The sequence below is a fragment of the Osmia lignaria genome, unplaced genomic scaffold (assembly GCF_051020975.1).
Source record: "Osmia lignaria lignaria isolate PbOS001 unplaced genomic scaffold, iyOsmLign1 scaffold0003, whole genome shotgun sequence".
Lineage (NCBI taxonomy): Eukaryota > Metazoa > Arthropoda > Insecta > Hymenoptera > Megachilidae > Osmia > Osmia lignaria.
The window spans coordinates 27,489,462-27,510,246 of record NW_027478160.1 but is presented as its reverse complement, the minus strand read 5'-3'; positions in this window follow the sequence as shown (position 1 = coordinate 27,510,246).

The following is a 20,785-nucleotide window of genomic DNA, read 5'->3' as shown; positions in this document are numbered from 1 at the left end:
TTCTGCACAGCTAAGCTGGAACTGGCATTTGCAGCTCGCAATAGTGCAGAGTTATCTCACAGAAAGGGGCCACGGTGTTTCCGTGTCTCTATTATGCGGGTGCGGCTTTGGAACTTTTAAATAACTTGATATATCTCGAAAACTACGCATCTGATCAAAAAATATCATAGAACATAAATAGTAGGAAACTTAATTTCCTACAAAAAAGATCTCTTTATATTTTGCCATAGCCCGCATTGTATCCGCGATATTTGCAGATTTAGCTCAAGCGAAGGGGCCTGACGGACATATTCCGAGATATTTCTTCTTCTTGTTGTGCTTCTTCTGCACAGCTAAGCTGGAACTGGCATTTGCAGCTCGCAATAGTGCAGAGTTATCTCACAGAAAGGGGCCACGGTGTTTCCGTATCTCTATTATGTTGGTGCGGCTTCGGAACTTTTAAATATCTTGATATATCTCGAAAACTACGCATCTGAACAAAAAATATCATAGAACATAGAAAGTAGGAAACATAATTCTCTACAAAAAAGGTGTCTTAATATTCTGCCATAGCTCGCATCGTTTCCGAGATATTTGCAGATTTAGATCAAAGGAAGGGGCCTGGCGGACATATATCGAGATATTTCTTCTTCTTGTTTTTCTTCTTCTGCACAGCTAAACTGGAAGTGGCATTTCCAGCTCGCAATAGTGTAGATTTATCTCAAAGAAAGGGGCCACGGTGTTTCTGTATCTTTATTATGTTGGTGCGGCTTCGGAACTTTTAAATGTCTCGATATATCTCGAAAACTACGCATCTGATCAAAAAATATCATAGAACATAAATAGTAGCAAACTTATTTCTCTACAAAAAAGGTCTCTTAACATTTTGCCATAGCTCGCATCGTTTCCGAGATATTTGCAGATTTAGTTCAAGGGAAGGGGCCTGACGGACATATTCCGAGATATTTCTTGTTATTGTTGTGCTTTTTCTGCACAGCTAAGCTGGAACTGGCATTTGCAGCTCGCAATAGTGCAGAGTTATCTCACAGAAAGGGGCCACGGTGTTTCTGTATCTCTATTATGTTGGTGCGGCTTCGGAACTTTTAAATATCTTGATATATCTCGAAAACTACGCATGATACAGAACGCAAGAAGTAGGAAACTTAATTCTCTACAAAAAAGGTCTCTTAACATTTTGCCATAGCTCGCATCGTTTCCGAGATATTTGCAGATTTAGCTCAAGGGAAGGGGCCTGACGGACTTAATCCGAGATATTTCTTGTTCTTGTTGTGCTTCTTCTGCACAGCTAAGCTCGAACTGGCATTTGCAGCTCGCAATAGATATTTCTTGTTCTTGTTGTGCTTCTTCTGCACAGCTAAGCTCGAACTGGCATTTGCAGCTCGCAATAGTGCAGAGTTATCTCACAGAAAGGGGCCACGGTGTTTCCGTATCTCTATTATGTTGGTGCGGCTTCGGAACTTTTAAATATCTTGATATATCTCGAGAACTACGCATCTGATCAAAAAATATCATACAACATAAAATGTAGAAACTTAATTCTCTACAAAAAAGGTCTCTTAACATTTTGCCATAGCTCGCTTCGTTTCCGAGATATTTGCAGATTTATCTCAAGGGAAGGGGCCTGACCGACATATTTCGAGATATTTCTTCTTCTTGTTGTTCTTCTTCTGCACAGCTAAGCTCGAACTGGCATTTGCAGCTCGCAATAGTGCAGAGTTATCTCACAGAAAGGGGCCACGGTGTTTCTGTATCTCTATTATGTTGGTGCTGCTTCGGAACTTTTAAATATCTTGATATATCTCGAAAACTACGCATCTGATCAAAAAATATCATAGAACATAAATAGTAGGAAACTTAATTCTCTACAAAAAAGGTCTCTCAACGTTTTGCCATAGCTCGCATCGTTTCCGAGATATTTGCAGATTTATCTCAAGGGAAGGGGCCTGACGGACATATTCCGAGATATTTCTTGTTATTGTTGTGCTTCTTCTGCACAGCTAAGCTGGAACTGGCACTTGCAGCTCGCAATAGTGCAGAGTTACATCACAGAAAGGGGCCACGGTGTTTCTGTATCTCTATTATGTTGGTGCGGCTTCGGAACTTTTAAATATCTTGATATATCTCGAAAACTACGCATCTGATCCGAAAATATCATAGAACATAAATAGTAGGAAACTTAATTTCCTACAAAAAAGGTCTCTGAACATTTTGCCATAGCTCGCATCGTTTCCGAGATATTTGCAGATTTAGCTCAAGGGAAGGGGCCTGACGGACATATTTCGAGATATTTCTTTTTCTTGTTGTTCTTCGTCTGCACAGCTAAACTGGAAGTGGCATTCCCAGCTCGCAATAGTGCAGAGTTATCTCGCAGAAAGGGGCCACGGTGTTTCTGTATCTCTATTATGTTGGTGCGGCTTCGGAACTTTTAAATATCTTGATATATCTCGAGAACTACGCATCTGATCAAAAAATATCATAGAGCATAAATAGTAGGAAACTTAATTTCCTACAAAAAAGATCTCTTAATATTTTGCCATAGCTCGCATTGTTTCCGAGATATTTGCAGATTTAGCTCAAGGGAAGGGGCCTGACCGACATATTCCGAGATATTTCTTGTTCTTGCTGTGCTTCTTCTGCACAGCTAAGCTGGAACTGGCATTTGCAGGTCGGAATAGTGCAGAGTTATCTCACAGAATGGGGCCACGGTGTTTCTGTATCTCTATTATGTTGGTGCGGCTTCGGAACTTTTAAATGTCTCGATATATCTCGAAAACTACGCATCTGATCAAAAAATATCATAGAACATAAATAGTAGGAAACTTAAGTCTCTACAAAAAAGGTCTCTTAACATTTTGCCATAGCTCGCATCGTTTCCGAGATATTTGCAGATTTAGTTCAAGGGAAGGGGCCTGACGGACATATTCCGAGATATTTCTTGTTATTGTTGTGCTTTTTCTGCACAGCTAAGCTGGAACTGGCATTTGCAGCTCGCAATAGTGCAGAGTTATCTCACAGAAAGGGGCCACGGTGTTTCTGTATCTCTATTATGTTGGTGCGGCTTCGGAACTTTTAAATATCTTGATATATCTCGAAAACTACGCATGATACAGAACGTAAGAAGTAGGAAACTTAATTCTCTACAAAAAAGGTCTCTTAACATTTTGCCATAGCTCGCATCGTTTCCGAGATATTTGCAGATTTAGCTCAAGGGAAGGGGCCTGACGGACTTAATCCGAGATATTTCTTGTTCTTGTTGTGCTTCTTCTGCACAGCTAAGCTCGAACTGGCATTTGCAGCTCGCAATAGATATTTCTTGTTCTTGTTGTGCTTCTTCTGCACAGCTAAGCTCGAACTGGCATTTGCAGCTCGCAATAGTGCAGAGTTATCTCACAGAAAGGGGCCACGGTGTTTCCGTATCTCTATTATGTTGGTGCGGCTTCGGAACTTTTAAATATCTTGATATATCTCGAGAACTACGCATCTGATCAAAAAATATCATACAACATAAAATGTAGAAACTTAATTCTCTACAAAAAAGGTCTCTTAACATTTTGCCATAGCTCGCTTCGTTTCCGAGATATTTGCAGATTTATCTCAAGGGAAGGGGCCTGACCGACATATTTCGAGATATTTCTTCTTCTTGTTGTTCTTCTTCTGCACAGCTAAGCTGGAAGTGGCATTTGCAGCTCGCAATAGTGCAGAGTTATCTCAAAGAAAGAGGCCACGGTGTTTCTGTACCTCTATTATGTTGGTGCAGCTTCGGAACTTTTAAATATCTTGATATATCTCGAGAACTACGCATCTGATCAAAAAATATCATAGAACATAAAAAGTAGGAAACTTCATTCTCTACAAAAAAGGTCTCTCAACGTTTTGCCATAGCTCGCATCGTTTCCGAGATATTTGCAGATTTATCTCAAGGGAAGGGGCCTGACGGACATATTTCGAGATGTTTCTTCTTCTTGTTGTTCTTCTTCTGCACAGCTAAGCTGGAACTGGCATTTGCAGCTCGCAATAGTGCAGAGTTATCTCACAGAAAGGGGCCACGGTGTTTCCGTATCTCTATTATGCGGGTGCGGCTTTGGAACTTTTAAATAACTTGATATATCTCGAAAACTACGCATCTGATCAAAAAATATCATAGAACATAAATAGTAGGAAACTTAATTTCCTACAAAAAAGATCTCTTTATATTTTGCCATAGCCCGCATTGTATCCGAGATATTTGCAGATTTAGCTCAAGCGAAGGGGCCTGACGGACATATTCCGAGATATTTCTTCTTCTTGTTGTGCTTCTTCTGCACAGCTAAGCTGGAACTGGCATTTGCAGCTCGCAATAGTGCAGAGTTATCTCACAGAAAGGGGCCACGGTGTTTCCGTATCTCTATTATGTTGGTGCGGCTTCGGAACTTTTAAATATCTTGATATATCTCGAAAACTACGGATCTGAACAAAAAATATCATAGAACATAGAAAGTAGGAAACATAATTCTCTACAAAAAAGGTGTCTTAATATTCTGCCATAGCTCGCATCGTTTCCGAGATATTTGCAGATTTAGCTCAAAGGAAGGGGCCTGGCGGACATATATCGAGATATTTCTTCTTCTTGTTTTTCTTCTTCTGCACAGCTAAACTGGAAGTGGCATTTCCAGCTCGCAATAGTGTAGATTTATCTCAAAGAAAGGGGCCACGGTGTTTCTGTATCTTTATTATGTTGGTGCGGCTTCGGAACTTTTAAATGTCTCGATATATCTCGAAAACTACGCATCTGATCAAAAAATATCATAGAACATAAATAGTAGGAAACTTATTTCTCTACAAAAAAGGTCTCTTAACATTTTGCCATAGCTCGCATCGTTTCCGAGATATTTGCAGATTTAATTCAAGGGAAGGGGCCTGACGGACATATTCCGAGATATTTCTTGTTATTGTTGTGCTTTTTCTGCACAGCTAAGCTGGAACTGGCATTTGCAGCTCGCAATAGTGCAGAGTTATCTCACAGAAAGGGGCCACGGTGTTTCTGTATCTCTATTATGTTGGTGCGGCTTCGGAACTTTTAAATATCTTGATATATCTCGAAAACTACGCATGATACAGAACGTAAGAAGTAGGAAACTTAATTCTCTACAAAAAAGGTCTCTTAACATTTTGCCATAGCTCGCATCGTTTCCGAGATATTTGCAGATTTAGCTCAAGGGAAGGGGCCTGACGGACTTAATCCGAGATATTTCTTGTTCTTGTTGTGCTTCTTCTGCACAGCTAAGCTCGAACTGGCATTTGCAGCTCGCAATAGATATTTCTTGTTCTTGTTGTGCTTCTTCTGCACAGCTAAGCTCGAACTGGCATTTGCAGCTCGCAATAGTGCAGAGTTATCTCACAGAAAGGGGCCACGGTGTTTCCGTATCTCTATTATGTTGGTGCGGCTTCGGAACTTTTAAATATCTTGATATATCTCGAGAACTACGCATCTGATCAAAAAATATCATACATCATAAAATGTAGAAACTTAATTCTCTACAAAAAAGGTCTCTTAACATTTTGCCATAGCTCGCTTCGTTTCCGAGATATTTGCAGATTTATCTCAAGGGAAGGGGCCTGACCGACATATTTCGGGATATTTCTTCTTCTTGTTGTTCTTCTTCTGCACAGCTAAGCTGGAAGTGGCATTTGCAGCTCGCAATAGTGCAGAGTTATCTCAAAGAAAGAGGCCACGGTGTTTCTGTACCTCTATTATGTTGGTGCAGCTTCGGAACTTTTAAATATCTTGATATATCTCGAGAACTACGCATCTGATCAAAAAATATCATAGAACATAAAAAGTAGAAAACTTAATTCTCTACAAAAAAGGTCTCTTAACATTTTGCCATAACTCGCTTCGTTTCCGAGATATATGCAGATTTATCTCAAGGGAAGGGGCCTGACGGACATATTTCGAGATATTTCTTCTTCTTGTTGTTCTTCTTCTGCACAGCTAAGCTGGAAGTGGCATTTGCAGCTCGCAATAGTGCAGAGTTGTCTCAAAGAAAGGGGCCACGGTGTTTCTGTATCTCTATTATGTTGGTGCGGCTTCGGAACTTTTAAATATCTCGATATATCTCGAAAACTACGCTTCTGATCAAAAAATATCATAGAACATAACTTGTAGGAAACATAATTCTCTACAAAAAAGGTCTCTCAACATTTTGCCATAGCTCGCTTCGTTTCCGAGATATTTGCAGATATATCTCAAGGGAAGGGGCCTGACGGACATATTTCGAGATATTTCTTCTTCTTGTTGTTCTTCTTCTGCACAGCTAAACTGGAAGTGGCATTTCCAGCTCGCAATAGTGCAGAGTTATCTGAAAGAAAGGGGCCACGGTGTTTCTGTATCTCTATTATGTTGGTGCGGCTTCGGAACTTTTAAATATCCTGCTATATCTCGAGAACTACGCATCTGATCAAAAAATATCATAGAACATAAAAAGTAGGAAACTTAATTCTCTACAAAAAAGGTCTCTTACCATTTTGCCATAGCTCGCTTCGTTTCCGAGATATTTGCAGATTTATCTCAAGGGAAGGGGCCTGACGGACATATTTCGAGATATTTCTTCTTCCTGTTGTTCTTCTTCTGCACAGCTAAGCGGGAAGTGGCATTTGCAGCTCGCAATAGTGCAGAGTTATCTCAAAGAAAGGGGCCACGGTGTTTCTGTATCTCTATTATGTTGGTGCGGCTTCGGAACTTTTAAATATCTTGATATATCTCGAGAACTACGCATCTGATCAAAAAATATCATAGAACATAAAAAGTAGGAAACTTCATTCTCTACAAAAAAGGTCTCTCAACGTTTTGCCATAGCTCGCATCGTTTCCGAGATATTTGCAGATTTATCTCAAGGGAAGGGGCCTGACGGACATATTTCGAGATGTTTCTTCTTCTTGTTGTTCTTCTTCTGCACAGCTAAGCTGGAACTGGCATTTGCAGCTCGCAATAGTGCAGAGTTATCTCACAGAAAGGGGCCACGGTGTTTCCGTATCTCTATTATGCGGGTGCGGCTTTGGAACTTTTAAATATCTTGATATATCTCGAAAACTACGCATCTGATCAAAAAATATCATAGAACATAAATAGTAGGAAACTTAATTTCCTACAAAAAAGATCTCTTTATATTTTGCCATAGCCCGCATTGTATCCGAGATATTTGCAGATTTAGCTCAAGCGAAGGGGCCTGACGGACATATTCCGAGATATTTCTTCTTCTTGTTGTGCTTCTTCTGCACAGCTAAGCTGGAACTGGCATTTGCAGCTCGCAATAGTGCAGAGTTATCTCACAGAAAGGGGCCACGGTGTTTCCGTATCTCTATTATGTTGGTGCGGCTTCGGAACTTTTAAATATCTTGATATATCTCGAAAACTACGCATCTGAACAAAAAATATCATAGAACATAGAAAGTAGGAAACATAATTCTCTACAAAAAAGGTGTCTTAATATTCTGCCATAGCTCGCATCGTTTCCGAGATATTTGCAGATACATCTCACGGGAAGGGGCCTGACGGACATATTTCGAGATATTTCTTCTTCTTGTTGTTCTTCTTCTGCACAGCTAAGCTGGAAGTGGCATTTGCAGCTGGCAATAGTGCAGAGTTATCTCAAAGAAAGGGGCCACGGTGTTTCTGTATCTCTATTATGTTGGTGCGGCTTCGGAACTTTTAAATATCTTGATATATCTCGAGAACTACGCATCTGATCAAAAAATATCATAGAACATAAAAAGTAGGAAACTTAATTCTCTACAAAAAAGGTCTCTTAACATTTTGCCATAGCTCGCTTCGTTTCCGAGATATTTGCAGATTTATCTCAAGGGAAGGGGCCTAACGGACATATTTCGTGATATTTCTTCTTCTTGTTGTTCTTCTTCTGCACAGCTAAGCTGGAAGTGGCATTTACAGCTCGCAATAGTGCAGAGTTATCTCAAAGAAAGGGGCCACGGTGTTTCTGTATCTCTATTATGTTGGTGCGGCTTCGGAACTTTTAAATATCTTGATATATCTCGAGAACTACGCATCTGATCAAAAAATATCATAGAACATAAAAAGTAGGAAACTTAATTCTCTACAAAAAAGGTCTCTCAACATTTTGCCATAGCTCGCTTCGTTTCCGAGATATTTGCAGATTTATCTCAAGGGAAGGGGCCTAACGGACATATTTCCAGATATTTCTTCTTCTTGTTGTCCTTCTTCTGCACAGCTAAAATGGAAGTGGCATTTGCCGCTCGCAATAGTGCAGAGTTATCTCAAAGAAAGAGGCCACGGTGTTTCTGTACCTCTATTATGTTGGTGCAGCTTCGGAACTTTTAACTATCTTGATATATCTCGAGAACTACGCATCTGATCAAAAAATATCATAGAACATAAAAAGTAGGAAACTTAATTCTCTACAAGAAAGGTCTCTTAACATTTTGCCATAGCTCGCTTCGTGTCCGAGATATTTGCAGATTTATCTCAAGGGAAGGGGCCTGACGGACTTAATCCGAGATATTTCTTGTTCTTGTTGTGCTTCTTCTGCACAGCTAAGCTCGAACTGGCATTTGCAGCTCGCAATAGATATTTCTTGTTCTTGTTGTGCTTCTTCTGCACAGCTAAGCTCGAACTGGCATTTGCAGCTCGCAATAGTGCAGAGTTATCTCACAGAAAGGGGCCACGGTGTTTCCGTATCTCTATTATGTTGGTGCGGCTTCGGAACTTTTAAATATCTTGATATATCTCGAGAACTACGCATCTGATCAAAAAATATCATACATCATAAAATGTAGAAACTTAATTCTCTACAAAAAAGGTCTCTTAACATTTTGCCATAGCTCGCTTCGTTTCCGAGATATTTGCAGATTTATCTCAAGGGAAGGGGCCTGACCGACATATTTCGGGATATTTCTTCTTCTTGTTGTTCTTCTTCTGCACAGCTAAGCTGGAAGTGGCATTTGCAGCTCGCAATAGTGCAGAGTTATCTCAAAGAAAGAGGCCACGGTGTATCTGTACCTCTATTATGTTGGTGCAGCTTCGGAACTTTTAAATATCTTGATATATCTCGAGAACTACGCATCTGATCAAAAAATATCATAGAACATAAAAAGTAGAAAACTTAATTCTCTACAAAAAAGGTCTCTTAACATTTTGCCATAACTCGCTTCGTTTCCGAGATATATGCAGATTTATCTCAAGGGAAGGGGCCTGACGGACATATTTCGAGATATTTCTTCTTCTTGTTGTTCTTCTTCTGCACAGCTAAGCTGGAAGTGGCATTTGCAGCTCGCAATAGTGCAGAGTTGTCTCAAAGAAAGGGGCCACGGTGTTTCTGTATCTCTATTATGTTGGTGCGGCTTCGGAACTTTTAAATATCTCGATATATCTCGAAAACTACGCTTCTGATCAAAAAATATCATAGAACATAACTTGTAGGAAACATAATTCTCTACAAAAAAGGTCTCTCAACATTTTGCCATAGCTCGCTTCGTTTCCGAGATATTTGCAGATATATCTCAAGGGAAGGGGCCTGACGGACATATTTCGAGATATTTCTTCTTCTTGTTGTTCTTCTTCTGCACAGCTAAACTGGAAGTGGCATTTCCAGCTCGCAATAGTGCAGAGTTATCTGAAAGAAAGGGGCCACGGTGTTTCTGTATCTCTATTATGTTGGTGCGGCTTCGGAACTTTTAAATATCCTGCTATATCTCGAGAACTACGCATCTGATCAAAAAATATCATAGAACATAAAAAGTAGGAAACTTAATTCTCTACAAAAAAGGTCTCTTACCATTTTGCCATAGCTCGCTTCGTTTCCGAGATATTTGCAGATTTATCTCAAGGGAAGGGGCCTGACGGACATATTTCGAGATATTTCTTCTTCCTGTTGTTCTTCTTCTGCACAGCTAAGCGGGAAGTGGCATTTGCAGCTCGCAATAGTGCAGAGTTATCTCAAAGAAAGGGGCCACGGTGTTTCTGTATCTCTATTATGTTGGTGCGGCTTCGGAACTTTTAAATATCTTGATATATCTCGAGAACTACGCATCTGATCAAAAAATATCATAGAACATAAAAAGTAGGAAACTTCATTCTCTACAAAAAAGGTCTCTCAACGTTTTGCCATAGCTCGCATCGTTTCCGAGATATTTGCAGATTTATCTCAAGGGAAGGGGCCTGACGGACATATTTCGAGATGTTTCTTCTTCTTGTTGTTCTTCTTCTGCACAGCTAAGCTGGAACTGGCATTTGCAGCTCGCAATAGTGCAGAGTTATCTCACAGAGAGGGGCCACGGTGTTTCCGTATCTCTATTATGCGGGTGCGGCTTTGGAACTTTTAAATATCTTGATATATCTCGAAAACTACGCATCTGATCAAAAAATATCATAGAACATAAATAGTAGGAAACTTAATTTCCTACAAAAAAGATCTCTTTATATTTTGCCATAGCCCGCATTGTATCCGAGATATTTGCAGATTTAGCTCAAGCGAAGGGGCCTGACGGACATATTCCGAGATATTTCTTCTTCTTGTTGTGCTTCTTCTGCACAGCTAAGCTGGAACTGGCATTTGCAGCTCGCAATAGTGCAGAGTTATCTCACAGAAAGGGGCCACGGTGTTTCCGTATCTCTATTATGTTGGTGCGGCTTCGGAACTTTTAAATATCTTGATATATCTCGAAAACTACGCATCTGAACAAAAAATATCATAGAACATAGAAAGTAGGAAACATAATTCTCTACAAAAAAGGTGTCTTAATATTCTGCCATAGCTCGCATCGTTTCCGAGATATTTGCAGATACATCTCACGGGAAGGGGCCTGACGGACATATTTCGAGATATTTCTTCTTCTTGTTGTTCTTCTTCTGCACAGCTAAGCTGGAAGTGGCATTTGCAGCTGGCAATAGTGCAGAGTTATCTCAAAGAAAGGGGCCACGGTGTTTCTGTATCTCTATTATGTTGGTGCGGCTTCGGAACTTTTAAATATCTTGATATATCTCGAGAACTACGCATCTGATCAAAAAATATCATAGAACATAAAAAGTAGGAAACTTAATTCTCTACAAAAAAGGTCTCTTAACATTTTGCCATAGCTCGCTTCGTTTCCGAGATATTTGCAGATTTATCTCAAGGGAAGGGGCCTAACGGACATATTTCGTGATATTTCTTCTTCTTGTTGTTCTTCTTCTGCACAGCTAAGCTGGAAGTGGCATTTACAGCTCGCAATAGTGCAGAGTTATCTCAAAGAAAGGGGCCACGGTGTTTCTGTATCTCTATTATGTTGGTGCGGCTTCGGAACTTTTAAATATCTTGATATATCTCGAGAACTACGCATCTGATCAAAAAATATCATAGAACATAAAAAGTAGGAAACTTAATTCTCTACAAAAAAGGTCTCTCAACATTTTGCCATAGCTCGCTTCGTTTCCGAGATATTTGCAGATTTATCTCAAGGGAAGGGGCCTAACGGACATATTTCCAGATATTTCTTCTTCTTGTTGTCCTTCTTCTGCACAGCTAAAATGGAAGTGGCATTTGCCGCTCGCAATAGTGCAGAGTTATCTCAAAGAAAGAGGCCACGGTGTTTCTGTACCTCTATTATGTTGGTGCAGCTTCGGAACTTTTAACTATCTTGATATATCTCGAGAACTACGCATCTGATCAAAAAATATCATAGAACATAAAAAGTAGGAAACTTAATTCTCTACAAGAAAGGTCTCTTAACATTTTGCCATAGCTCGCTTCGTGTCCGAGATATTTGCAGATTTATCTCAAGGGAAGGGGCCTGACGGACATATTTCGAGATATTTCTTCTTCTTGTTGTTCTTCTTCTGCACAGCTAAGCTGGAAGTGGCATTTGCGGCTCGCAATAGTGCAGAGTTATCTCAAAGAAAGGGGCCACGGTGTTTCTGTATCTCTATTATGTTGGTGCGGCTTCGGAACTTTCAAATATCTCGATATATCTCGAAAACTACGCTTCTGATCAAAAAATGTCATAGAACATAAATTGTAGGAAACATAATTCTCTACAAAAAAGGTCTCTTAACATTTTGCGATAGCTCGCTTCGTTTCCGAGATATTTGCAGATACATCTCAAGGGAAGGGGCCTGACGGACATATTTCGAGATATTTCTTCTTCTTGTTGTTCTTCTTCTGCACATCTAAGCTGGAAGTGGCATTTGCAGCTGGCAATAGTGCAGAGTTATCTCAAAGAAAGGGGCCACGGTGTTTCTGTATCTCTATTATGTTGGTGCGGCTTCGGAACTTTTAAATATCTTGATATATCTCGAGAACTACGCATCTGATCAAAAAATATCATAGGACATAAAAAGTAGGAAACTTAATTGTCTACAAAAAAGGTTTCTTAACATTTTGCCATAGCTCCCTTCGTTTCCGAGATATTTGCAGATTTATCTCAAGGGAAGGGGCCTGACGGACATATTTCGAGATATTTCTTCTTCTTGTTGTTCTTCTTCTGCACAGCTAAGCTGGAAGTGGCATTTGCGGCTCGCACTAGTGCAGAGCTATCTCAAAGAAAGGGGCCACGGTGTTTCTGTATCTCTATTATGTTGGTGCGCCTTCGGAACTTTTAAATATCTCGATATATCTCGAAAACTACGCATCTGATCAAAAAATATCATAGAACATAAATTGTAGGAAACATAATTCTCTACAAAAAACGTCTCTTAACATTTTGCCATTGCTCGCTTCGTTTCCGAGATATTTGCAGATTCAGCTCAAAGGAACGGGCCTGACGGACATATTTCGAGATATTTCTTCTTCTTGTTGTTCTTCTTCTGCACAGCTAAGCTGGAAGTGGCATTTGCAGCTCGCAATAGTGCAGAGTTACCTCAAAGAAAGGGGCCACGGTGTTTCTGTATCTCTATTATGTTGGTGCGGCTTCGGAACTTTTAAATATCTTGATATATCTCGAGAACTACGCATCTGATCAAAAAATAACATAGAACATAAAAAGTAGGAAACTGAATTCTCTACAAAAAAGGTCTCTTAACATTTTGCCATAGCTCGCTTCGTTTCCGAGATATTTGCAGATTTATCTCAAGGGAAGGGGCCTGACGGACATATTTCGAGATATTTCTTCTTCTTGTTGTTCTTCTTCTGCACAGCTAAGCTGGAAGTGGCATTTGCAGCTCGCAATAGTACAGAGTTATCTCAAAGAAAGGGGCCACGGTGTTTCTGTATCTCTATTATGTTGGTGCGGCTTCGGAACTTTTAAATATCTTGATATATCTCGAGAACTACGCAACTGATCAAAAATTATCATGGGACATAAAAAGTAGGAAACTTAATTCTCTACAGAAAAGGTCTCTTAACATTTTGCCATAGCTCGCTTCGTTTCCGAGATATTTGCAGATTTATCTCAAGGGAACGGGCCTGACGGACATATTTCGAGATATTTCTTCTTCTTGTTGTTCTTCTTCTGCACAGCTAAGCTGGAAGTGGCATTTACAGCTCGCAATAGAGCAGAGTTATCTCAAAGAAAGGGGCCACGGTGTTTCTGTATCTCTATTATGTTGGTGCGGCTTCGGATCTTTTAAATATCTTGATATATCTCGAGAACTACGCATCTGATCAAAAAATATCATAGAACATAAAAAGTAGGAAACTTAATTCTCTACAAAAAAGGTCTCTTAACATTTTGCCATAGCTCGCTTCGTTTCCGAGATATTTGCAGATTCAGCTCAAAGGAACGGCCCCGACGGACATATTTCGAGATATTTCTTCTTCTTGTTGATCTTCGTCTGCACAGCTAAGCTGGAAGTGGCATTTGCAGCTCGCAATAGTGCAGAGTTATCTCAAAGAAAGGGGCCACGGTGTTTCTGTATCTCTATTATGTTGGTGCGGCTTCGGAACTTTTAAATATCTTGATATATCTCGAGAACTACGCATCTGAACAAAAAATATCATAGAACATGAAAAGTAGGAAACTTAATTCTCTACAAAAAAGCTCTTAACATTTTGCCATAGCTCGCTTCGTTTCCGAGATATTTGCAGATTTATCTCAAGGGAAGGGGCCTGACGGACATATTTCGAGATATTTCTTCTTCTTGTTGTTCTTCTTCTGCACAGCTAAGCTGGAAGTGGCATTTGCGGCTCGCACTAGTGCAGAGTTATCTCAAAGAAAGGGGCCACGGTGTTTCTGAATCTCTATTATGTTGGTGCGGCTTCGGAACTTTTAAATATATCGATATACCTCGAAAACTACGCTTCTGATCCAAAAATATCATAGAACATAAATTGTAGGAAACATAATTCTCTACAAAAAACGTCTCTTAACATTTTGCCATTGCTCGCTTCGTTTCCGAGATATTTGCAGATTCAGCTCAAAGGAACGGGCCTGACGGACATATTTCGAGATATTTCTTCTTCTTGTAGTTCTTCTTCTGCACAGCTAAGCTGGAAGTGGCATTTGCAGCTCGCACTAGTGCAGAGTTAGCTCAAAGAAAGGGGCCACGGTGTTTCTGTATCTCTATGATGTTGGTGCAGCTTCGGAACTTTTAAGTATCTTGATATATCTCGAGAACTACGCATCTGATCAAAAAATATCATGGACCATAAAAAGTGGAAAACTTAATTCTCTACAAAAAAGGTCTCTTAACATTTTGCCATAGCTCGCTTCGTTTCCGAGATATTTGCAGATTTATCTCAAGGGAAGGGGCCTGACGGACATATTTCGAGATATTTGTTCTTCTTGTTGTTCTTCTTCTGCACAGCTAAGCTGGAAGTGGCATTTTCAGCTCGCAATAGTGCAGAGTTATCTCAAAGAAAGGGGCCATGGTGTTTCTGTATCTCTATTATGTTGGTTCGGCTTCGGAGCTTTTAAATATCTCGATATATCTCGAAAACTACGCTTCTGATCACAAAATATCATAGAACATAAATTGTAGGAAACATAGTTCTCTACAAAAAACGTCTCTTAACATTTTGCCATTGCTCGCTTCGTTTCCGAGATATTTGCAGATTCAGCTCAAAGGAACGGGCCTGACGGACATATTTCGAGATATTTCTTCTTCTTGTAGTTCTTCTTCTGCACAGCTAAGCTGGAAGTGGCATTTGCAGCTCGCACTAGTGCAGAGTTAGCTCAAAGAAAGGGGCCACGGTGTTTCTGTATCTCTATGATGTTGGTGCAGCTTCGGAACTTTTAAGTATCTTGATATATCTCGAGAACTACGCATCTGATCAAAAAATATCATGGACCATAAAAAGTGGAAAACTTAATTCTCTACAAAAAAGGTCTCTTAACATTTTGCCATAGCTCGCTTCGTTTCCGAGATATTTGCAGATTTATCTCAAGGGAAGGGGCCTGACGGACATATTTCGAGATATTTCTTCTTCTTGTTGTTCTTCTTCTGCACAGCTAAGCTGGAAGTGGCATTTGCAGCTCGCAATAGTGCAGAGTTATCTCAAAGAAAGGGGCCACGGTGTTTCTGTATCTCTATTATGTTGGTGCGGCTTCGGAACTTTTAAATATCTTGATATATCTCGAGATCTACGCATCTGATCAAAAAACGTCATAGAACATAAAAAGTAGGAAACTTAATTCTCTACAAAAAAGGTCTCTTAACATTTTGCCATAGCTCGCTTCGTTTCCGAGATATTTGCAGATTCAGCTCAAAGGAACGGCCCTGACGGACATATTTCGAGATATTTCTTCTTCTTGTTGATCTTCGTCTGCACAGCTAAGCTGGAAGTGGCATTTGCAGCTCGCAATAGTGCAGAGTTATCTCAAAGAAAGGGGCCACGGTGTTTCTGTATCTCTATTATGTTGGTGCGGCTTCAGAACTTTTAAATATCTTGATATATCTCGAGAACTACGCATCTGATCAAAAAATATCATAGAACATAAAAAGTAGGAAACTTAATTCTCTACAAAAAAGGTCTCTTAACATTTTGCCATAGCTCGCTTCGTTTCCGAGATATTTGCAGATTTATCTCAAGGGAAGGGGCCTGACGGACATATTTCGAGATATTTCTTCTTCTTGTTGTTCTTCTTCTGCACAGCTAAGCTGGAAGTGGCATTTGCGGCTCGCACTAGTGCAGAGTTATCTCAAAGAAAGGGGCCACGGTGTTTCTGAATCTCTATTATGTTGGTGCGGCTTCGGAACTTTTAAATATCTCGATATACCTCGAAAACTACGCTTCTGACCCAAAAATATCATAGAACATAAATTGTAGGAAACATAATTCTCTACAAAAAACGTCTCTTAACATTTTGCCATAGCTCGCTTCGTTTCCGAGATATTTGCAGATTCAGCTCAAAGGAACGGGCCTGACGGACATATTTCGAGATATTTCTTCTTCTTGTAGTTCTTCTTCTGCACAGCTAAGCTGGAAGTGGCATTTGCAGCTCGCACTAGTGCAGAGTTAGCTCAAAGAAAGGGGCCACGGTGTTTCTGTATCTCTATGATGTTGGTGCAGCTTCGGAACTTTTAAGTATCTTGATATATCTCGAGAACTACGCATCTGATCAAAAAATATCATGGATCATAAAAAGTGGAAAACTTAATTCTCTACAAAAAAGGTCTCTTAACATTTTGCCATAGCTCGCTTCGTTTCCGAGATATTTGCAGATTTATCTCAAGGGAAGGGGCCTGACGGACATATTTCGAGATATTTCTTCTTCTTGTTGTTCTTCTTCTGCACAGCTAAGCTGGAAGTGGCATTTGCAGCTCGCAATAGTGCAGGGTTATCTCAAAGAAAGGGGCCATGGTGTTTCTGTATCTCTATTATGTTGGTTCGGCTTCGGAACTTTTAAATATCTCGATATATCTCGAAAACTACGCTTCTGATCAAAAAATATCATAGAACATAAATTGTAGGAAACATAGTTCTCTACAAAAAAGGTCTCTTAACATTTTGCCATAGCTCGCTTCGTTTCCGAGATATTTGCAGATATATCTCAAGGGAAGGGGCCTGACGGACATATTTCGAGATATTTCTTCTTCTTGTTGTTCTTCTTCTGCACAGCTAAGCTGGAAGTGGCATTTACAGCTCGCAATAGAGCAGAGTTATCACAAAGAAAGGGGCCACGGTGTTTCTGTATCTCTATTATGTTGGTGCGGCTTCGGATCTTTTAAATATCTTGATATATCTCGAGAACTACGCATCTGATCAAAAAATATCATAGAACATAAAAAGTAGGAAACTTAATTCTCTACAAAAAAGGTGTCTTAACATTTTGCCATAGCTCTCTTCGTTTCCGAGATATTTGCAGATTTATCTCAAGGGAAGGGGCCTGACGGACATATTTCGAGATATTTCTTCTTCTTGTTGTTCTTCTTCTGCACAGCTAAGCTGAAAGTGGCATTTGCAGCTCGCAATAGTGCAGAGTTATCTCAAAGAAAGGGCCACGGTGTTTCTGTATCTCTATTATGTTGGTGCGGCTTCGGAACTTTTAAATATCTTGATATATCTCGAGAACTACGCATCTGATCAAAAAATATCATGGATCATAAAAAGTGGAAAACTTAATTCTCTACAAATAAGGTCTCTTAACATTTTGCCATAGCTCGCTTCGTTTCCGAGATATTTGCAGATTTATCTCAAGGGAAGGGGCCTGACGGACATATTTCGAGATATTTCTTCTTCTTGTTGTTCTTCTTCTGCACAGCTAAGCTGGAAGTGGCATTTGCAGCTCGCAATAGTGCAGAGTTATCTCAAAGAAAGGGGCCACGGTGTTTCTGTATCTCTATTATGTTGGTGCGGCTTCGGAACTTTTAAATATCTTGATATATCTCGAGATCTACGCCTCTGATCCAAAAATATCATAGAACATAAATTGTAGGAAACTTAATTCTCTACAAGAAAGGTCTCTAAACATTTTGCCATAGCTCGCTTCGTTTCCGAGATATTTGCAGATTCAGCTCAAAGGAACGGCCCTGACGGACATATTTCGAGATATTTCTTATTCTTGTTGATCTTCGTCTGCACAGCTAAGCTGGAAGTGGCATTTGCAGCTCGCAATAGTGCAGAGTTATCTCAAAGAAAGGGGCCACGGTGTTTCTGTATCTCTATTATGTTGGTGCGGCTTCGGAACTTTTAAATATCTTGATATATCTCGAGAACTACGCATCTGAACAAAAAATATCATAGAACATGAAAAGTAGGAAACTTAATTCTCTACAAAAAAGCTCTTAACATTTTGCCATAGCTCGCTTCGTTTCCGAGATATTTGCAGATTTATCTCAAGGGAAGGGGCCTGACGGACATATTTCGAGATATTTCTTCTTCTTGTTGTTCTTCTTCTGCACAGCTAAGCTGGAAGTGGCATTTGCGGCTCGCACTAGTGCAGAGTTATCTCAAAGAAAGGGGCCACGGTGTTTCTGAATCTCTATTATGTTGGTGCGGCTTCGGAACTTTTAAATATCTCGATATACCTCGAAAACTACGCTTCTGATCCAAAAATATCATAGAACATGAATTGTAGGAAACATAATTCTCTACAAAAAACGTCTCTTAACATTTTGCCATTGCTCGCTTCGTTTCCGAGATATTTGCAGATTCAGCTCAAAGGAACGGGCCTGACGGACATATTTCGAGATATTTCTTCTTCTTGTAGTTCTTCTTCTGCACAGCTAAGCTGGAAGTGGCATTTGCAGCTCGCACTAGTGCAGAGTTAGCTCAAAGAAAGGGGCCACGGTGTTTCTGTATCTCTATGATGTTGGTGCAGCTTCGGAACTTTCAAGTATCTTGATATATCTCGAGAACTACGCATCTGATCAAAAAATATCATGGACCATAAAAAGTGGAAAACTTAATTCTCTACAAAAAAGGTCTCTTAACATTTTGCCATAGCTCGCTTCGTTTCCGAGATATTTGCAGATTTATCTCAAGGGAAGGGGCCGGACGGACATATTTCGAGATATTTCTTCTTCTTGTTGTTCTTCTTCTGCACAGCTAAGCTGGAAGTGGCATTTGCAGCTCGCAATAGTGCAGAGTTATCTCAAAGAAAGGGGCCATGGTGTTTCTGTATCTCTATTATGTTGGTTCGGCTTCGGAACTTTTAAATATCTCGATATATCTCGAAAACTACGCTTCTGATCACAAAATATCATAGAACATAAATTGTAGGAAACATAGTTCTCTACAAAAAAGGTCTCTTAACATTTTGCCATAGCTCGCTTCGTTTCCGAGATATTTGCAGATATATCTCAAGGGAAGGGGCTTGACGGACATATTTCGAGATATTTCTTCTTCTTGTTGTTCTTCTTCTGCACAGCTAAGCTGGAAGTGGCATTTTCAGCTCGCAATAGTGCAGAGTTATCTCAAAGAAAGGGGCCACGGTGTTTCTGTATCTCTATTATGTTGGTGCGGCTTCGGAACTTTTAAATATCTTGATATATCTCGAGATCTACGCATCTGATCAAAAAATATCATAGAACATAAAAAGTAGGAAACTTAATTCTCTACAAAAAAGGACTCTTAACATTTTGCCATAGCTCGCTTCGTTTCCGAGATATTTGCAGATTCAGCTCAAAGGAACGGCCCTGACGGACATATTTCGAGATATTTCTTCTTCTTGTTGATCTTCGTCTGCACAGCTAAGCTGGAAGTGGCATTTGCAGCTCGCAATAGTGCAGAGTTATCTCAAAGAAAGGGGCCACGGTGTTTCTGTATCTCTATTATGTTGGTGCGGCTTCGGAACTTTTAAATATCTTGATATATCTCGAGAACTACGCATCTGATCAAAAAATATCATAGAACATAAAAAGTAGGAAACTTAATTCTCTACAAAAAAGGTCTCTTAACATTTTGCCATAGCTCGCTTCGTTTCCGAGATATTTGCAGATTTATCTCAAGGGAAGGGGCCTGACGGACATATTTCGAGATATTTCTTCTTCTTGTTGTTCTTCTTCTGCACAGCTAAGCTGGAAGTGGCATTTTCAGCTCGCAATAGTGCAGAGTTATCTCAAAGAAAGGGGCCACGGTGTTTCTGTATCTCTATTATGTTGGTGCGGCTTCGGAACTTTTAAATACCTTGATATATCTCGAGATCTACGCATCTGATCAAAAAATATCATAGAACGTAAAAAGTAGGAAACTTAATTCTCTACAAAAAAGGTCTCTTAACATTTGGCCATAGCTCGCTTCGTTTCCGAGATATTTGCAGATTCAGCTCAAAGGAACGGGCCTGACGGACATATTTCGAGATATTTCTTCTTCTTGTAGTTCTTCTTCTGCACAGCTAAGCTGGAAGTGGCATTTGCAGCTCGCACTAGTGCAGAGTTAGCTCAAAGAAAGGGGCCACGGTGTTTCTGTATCTCTATGATGTTGGTGCAGCTTCGGAACTTTTAAGTATCTTGATATATCTCGAGAACTACGCATCTGATCAAAAAATATCATGGACCATAAAAAGTGGAAAACTTAATTCTCTACAAAAAAGGTCTCTTAACATTTTGCCATAGCTCGCTTCGTTTCCGAGATATTTGCAGATTTATCTCAAGGGAAGGGGCCTGACGGACATATTTCGAGATATTTCTTCTTCTTGTTGTTCTTCTTCTGCACAGCTAAGCTGGAAGTGGCATTTGCAGCTCGCAATAGTGCAGAGTTATCTCAAAGAAAGGGGCCATGGTGTTTCTGTATCTCTATTATGTTGGTTCGGCTTCGGAACTTTTAAATATCTCGATATATCTCGAAAACTACGCTTCTGATCACAAAATATCATAGAACATAAATTGTAGGAAACATAGTTCTCTACAAAAAAGGTCTCTTAACATTTTGCCATAGCTCGCTTCGTTTCCGAGATATTTGCAGATATATCTCAAGGG